A 6338-nucleotide genomic window follows, 5' to 3' on the forward strand; every position below is an offset into this window, starting at 1 on the left:
ATCTTGGTTTTTAATAATCTTCATTACATGTTGATTTTATTTGTTTATTTATTTTTTTCTTAAAACTAAGTCATTTTGTTCATGCATTTAGTTTTATTTAAGCAACATGCCTCAGATTTGATGTAACTTCATAAAATATTCCATGAACCGGCTTTTTTAAGTTATAGCACAAATCAAACTGAGGGCATGCTGAAAAGCTATCAAAGTGTTTGGAGATGCACAGCATTATATGGACCTGAAGCCCTGGCTGAAATGGTGTACAATGGCTCTAGACTCCAGACGGGGCTGAGAGGGGGCAGGGGTTGAGACAGCAGCAGTCCTGTGTGTACTTGCATACATATTCAGGCCTGTTGAGGCTTGCCCTCTGCAAGCACATACTGGGAATGTACCGAATAAGTTCATGTTCATTCAGAAGGCCGTCAATTCAAGCCAGCTGGAGGGAGTACAAGGGCTCTGGGTCCATAGAAATCCATCTCTGTCAGACACTCTCCTCTATGATACATTAATCGAGACATCCTACGCTTGGTTGACTCAGTTGCCCAAAATAGATAACAAATATATGACAAACTTTATCACCATCACTTCTTAAATAACACCTGTTCCAATAAACCAAATCTATGTAACAGTGTCCCATAATTATTTCAACATTAAACAAATATTAAGCAAGCTTGAATTCCCTGAAAACATTGCCTTATCACCCTGTGAAATAACAACTGTTCTGACTCATTTCTAAAGTCCCGTCCTATGAGAGTGACGTGTAGCCTGACATATTAAAGAGAATCGGCTGGTTGGCTGCCCCAGCATGTGAAGTGTCGACACATTCCCTTTTTTTTTCCCCCAACCCACAATGCAAGTTCCTAAAATAGAGGACCCCTGTCAGGCTAACCCTTTGATCCCCCCAATAAAAGTGATTTAATTTCACCTTCAGTGCATCCTGTGGATTAATATGTTAAGGTGACTGGCGAATGGGTATTTTGATCTGTTTGTGGGCTGTTATTCATATGTACTGAATACCACCCCCTCCCCTGGACAGATTTGTGCTTATGATATAAATAACTCTACCCAGAGGCCCATACTGATAGTCCCCTTTTCCTTTTATCTATTTTTATCTTACCATCAATGGACACCATCTAATAATTTCATGCTGGGTTCTGGCACGGTTTCATGCCTCTTCAAGCAGGCCTAAAGAGAAACTCTGAAGTCAAATTAATCACAAGTAGCCACAAAACATAAACAATATGATTCTTAATAAGATATCAATGTGAATAATTCATTACTGACCTTTACTGTGTAATGTTATATCCATTTTACACCTTCAATGCCAAGATGACATAATGCCTAAAATCCTAAAATGACCATAAAAAATTATTATCATTATATTAAATCATTATAGCTCAAATAACACACAAGTTTTGATTATTAATGTAAGTGGTTTTATAAAATTGTATACTTAACATTTGCTTATAATCCTCATAATATTGGCCTCATTTGCTTACATTGTAAGTACCTTATTATAACCTATATTTTTGCCTTTAAAAAACAAAACAAAAAAACATAGGACAAGTCAAAATTATGTTTTGTGGAATTTAACATTACGCCACAAATACTGTCAACTGAGTAACAAACACAGAATCATTTTTGAACAGTTCAGCCAAAACTAATGTCTTAAAGTTACCTTAATGGAAATATTATAACAATTTATTTAAAATAACTATCTGTTTTCTATTTTTATTTATTTTAAATGTGTCTCATGATCCTTCAGAAATCATTCTTATATGCTAATCTGGTGCTCAAGAAATATTTCTTATTAATATCAATGTTGAAAACATATTTTTATGGAAACCATAATGAACAAAAATGATCTGGGTAACATTCATGTGTTTTTGGGAAGGGTGAGGAGGCAACGCGTGCTACCATGTGCCGTCTGCTTCGGCCCGCACAAGCCCAGCACCTGTTTCCACCCCAGGGACTTCACTGGGACAGCTGGTACAGAGCGTGGACAGAGTGTCAGTGTGTGTGTGTGTGTGTGTGTGTGTGAGTGTGTGTGAGAGTTGGGGGCAGATGGGCCGAGGCCAAGCATGATGGGAAAGCAGCAGAGTCTCATGTCCATGGCCAGAGTGAAAGATAGCTGTGGACAAAAGGCAGAGTGGATGGCCGAATGAGTAATGACCGCAGACAATCCGATGGATAACAATGACATTGTGCCGGACTCCACACTGGGTACATGGGAAGCAATCCGGATTTGAGGGGGAGTGGGATGATCAGCTGGACATTACACAATGGTGCGAACAGGAGGGGGAAAAGGATTATAGGGCTTTTGTGTAACCACAATAAAACTTAACACTGATGGAAACCTAAAAGTGATTGTGTGCTTTACTGCGAACGTTTAGGTTTTCTTTTGATTGCAGAAACAATTAGTAGCCTATATCCTGTTTAAAATATACCACAGAAATGTATTTATTTATTTATTTTTGTATATGCAGGTTTTAATTCCACAGATCATGGATTGGTAAGAATTGGTAAGGATTTTCGTTTAAAACTTTTTACCACAGACAAACAAATCTGGGACAGCATCACAACCCCATCATCACATACCCCCAACCCACAACCCCCTGTCCCATATCATTCTCCTCTGACCTCATAATAAACCCCTCAGACACACTCCTCCATTATAAACACTCCCCTCCTCATTGTCTGTAGTCCCAAATTTAGTCATTTCTTTCCTCAAAGATAATGACTAAACTTTCGGTTTGTCTGACTTAAAGAAACCTGTCATTTAATACAAATTTGATTTTTAATGAAGTTTTTTCAGGACACCACTCACCATTGTACGCATAAGAGAAATTACAGACTTTTAAAATAAAACAAATGATCATTTAACTGCGATCTTTTTACATACTGTGATTAATTAAAAGCATTGAAAAAATGCATTACATACAAAGAAAATTAAGAGCTGGAAACTGTAAAGACTATAACTCCTTTATGTAAACCATTTGTACCTTAAGGAATAACATCTTTGCAAAGTTGCAAAGTGAAGTTGATAAAGAGCTACCCTTAAAAATAGCGATATATCTCCACCTAGTGGTCAATTGAAACATTGCAATAATTACCCCCCCCCCCCCCCCAGTTTTTCAACAAGAAAATGAAATAATTTTAATTATAATTTTGATTTAATTGTTTATAAATTGCTATTGTTGTTCTTATTGTCAATGTAAACGGTCTGTAAATTACTGTCAAAAGAATGGAATCAGCAAGTTTATATATATATATATATTATTCAGAAAGTTTGCATTAAATTGATCAAAAGTGACAGAGACATTTATAATGTTACAAATGATTTCTATTTTAAATTAATGCTGTTCTTTTCCACTTTCTATTCATCAAACATTTCCACAAAAAATATTAAGCATATTAAACTATTTTCAACATTGCAAATAATATTTCTTGAGCGCTAAATCTGCATAATAATTCTAAAAGGATCATTTGACACTTAAGACTGAAGTAATGGCTACTAAAAATTGAGTTTTTCATCACAGGAATTTTTAAATATATTTTATATATATTTTAAATATTTAATAAAAAATATATATCATATATATATATTTAAAAATATATGTAATACATCTATTTTTTAAATACATAGATATTAAATTAGAAAAGTTTATTTTAATTTGAAATTATATTTTACTGTATTACTGTTTTACTGTATTATTTGATCAAATAAATGCAGCCTTGATGGGCCTCCTGACAACTTTTGAACGGTATAAAAGTAAATCCGAAACATAACAAACTGTGTCCAAGCAAACGTTAAGGTTATAAACGAATTATAATTATGGCTCATGATGAGTATGATTTTTTGCATCACACTAGGCCTGCATAAGCTGCATGTTTTAGACAAAAACATTCCAGAGTGGAGCTTTTCAACTCTGGAATGATTTTTTTCAGTCATTAGCTGAATATAATCATTAACTGAAGCCCTACTGACAGCTCAGCCTACTATTTTCAATCACGCTAGTAGGAGGAAAATATACCCTATAGCAAAAAAAACCATGATCTACTTTCACACAGTGTTTCTTAAGCTCATACTCTGAACCTCATTTAATTCATGACCCAGTGTGCCTCTCTCTAGGGACATTTTAAACCTAACACCACACTTTTCAGATGTTAATTGTCAATGATCATGCCTATCCATCTCCAGAACAGGCCCTTTCACACTGTAATATCCCAGGAGAAGCAGTTGGATGGGTAGGAATCGTGTAAATGCGTGCATCGGCTTACGCTTTATGGAAAATGAGCGCATGACAGTGCATTTACCTTCAGGCAAGCTGAGAGACTTATGGGCGTCATCTCTAAGCCTTCGAAAATACCAAACCCCGTGATGCAATAAGACATGTACACTGACACATATACACAAAATTACCTAACTAACCTAATCATTGTGAAATTTTTTTTAGTGCAATCAACCCCCCACCCCCTCATCACCCCATGCTAGGAGACACTGTTTCCATATGCATGAAATTGCCAGTGTTAAAGTGGGTTATGAAATGGGGGTAATGCTGTGGATAATTCCACTGCACACCCACTAATGCTTTTTTCCATAAAATTAGGGCCTGTCGCCTTACTGAAGTGGTTGTGCCTTACAGCAAGACGCTTGTAAATTGCCATTTACGGATAATTAAGCATTCCTCATGAACATTAAAACATGCTTATTTTGGAGGGGCAGTGGCTAGGGATGTCTCCTCGTGTGGTGACTAATGTCTCTGGGGTATGCAGAGCTTCTTCATGGCTCATAGTTGCTGGAGGGCTGTAATAAAAAAATTTTGTTGTTTAATTGCATGGCCTGCTTTTGACTAACTATTCAATTATTGGCACATAGTCTGTCATCACAGGTTTAGATTTGACTCTAAATGGCAATGCAAAGCTAAACCATTATTTCGCTTGAAGATACATTTTACCTCAAGTTATGGAAAGAACAACATTCTAAATGGTAATGTCGGTGCACATAAACATTATAGAAGAAACAACAATTGTTAAACAATCCCTTAAGCAATCACTACACTTTTACCCTCTTGTTTTATGTCTTTCGTAAGCTCTACATCGCTGGCTCAGAGAGATATTCTGATGCAGCAGTGCATCAATAATCATTATTTTCTTAAAATGAATTGATATGTAAATTGGTCAGCAATATTATGGCACTTGATTACTTTACAAAAGAGCCACAAATGCATTGTTCCCTAAAAACAGCATGGACTGTGTGATTGCTAACTGATCATTTGCAAATATCCTGTCACCACAGATTTAGATTTGACTCGAAATGGCTTTGCTTTAAGATAAATTCCACTTTCTAAATGGTAACGCCGGTGCATATAAAAACATTATAGAAGAAACAACAATTGTTAAACAATCCCTTAAGCAATCACCACACTATTACCCTCTTGTTTTATGACTTTCATTAGCTTTTTTTCTACATCACTGGCTTAGAGAGATTCTCTGATGCAGCAGTGCATCAATAATAATTTTTTTTCTAAAAATTAATTGATATGTAAATTGGTCAGCCATATTATAGCATTTGATTACTCTACAAAAGAGCCACAAATGCATTGCTCTCCAAATCTGATTGATTTTTACAGCTTCAGGCGGTATGATAAAATACTATAGCAATAAAAACCCCAATGCTATTATATGGTTTAATAAACACAATGGATGTAAATTGCTTTGCATTCATTCTATCGCATTTTCCAATGAGCTTCAGTGTCTATAAAGTATACCAGACTAATTATATCTTGCTAGTAGTGATGGGTTTAATCTAGTCGCTGAATCAATCATATCTCCTTTTTGGTTAACTGAGAAATTATTTACAAAGCAAGCTGCAGCTTTGAAAATATAGATTTTCTAAGCTTATTTAATTTTTACATCCACTTTGTTCTCATAATGCTGCCCGAGGAGCCGCTCTTGGAGTACATTAATTGACTTTTTACGAGCACATTTGTTCCTCTTCCTCGCTGAAAGAGAGGGCGATGACCTTTTGATGCTCGGCCCACCACAGTTATCCTCTTTACGCCACTTTACGGGCGGTTTGCTGGTGCCTTCATCTCCCTCCTCTGGCAGAGCAATGGTATTTCCTGACATGATATGTGCCTGCGAGCGTGTAGTTACACGAGAGCCCATGTGTGTGAGAGCATATGTGTTTGCATGTAGGGGTCAGAGGTCAAACTACGGTGCCTGGAGAAAAGCAGCTCGAGATTGAGAGCACTTTAACTGGTTATTGCAACTCTACTGTTTATTTTAGCAAGAGGCCTGTAAAACTCGCCTGGTTTGGACTGGGATGTATGTGGATA

This window comes from Carassius carassius, chromosome 23, assembly GCF_963082965.1.
Source record: "Carassius carassius chromosome 23, fCarCar2.1, whole genome shotgun sequence".
Lineage (NCBI taxonomy): Eukaryota > Metazoa > Chordata > Actinopteri > Cypriniformes > Cyprinidae > Carassius > Carassius carassius.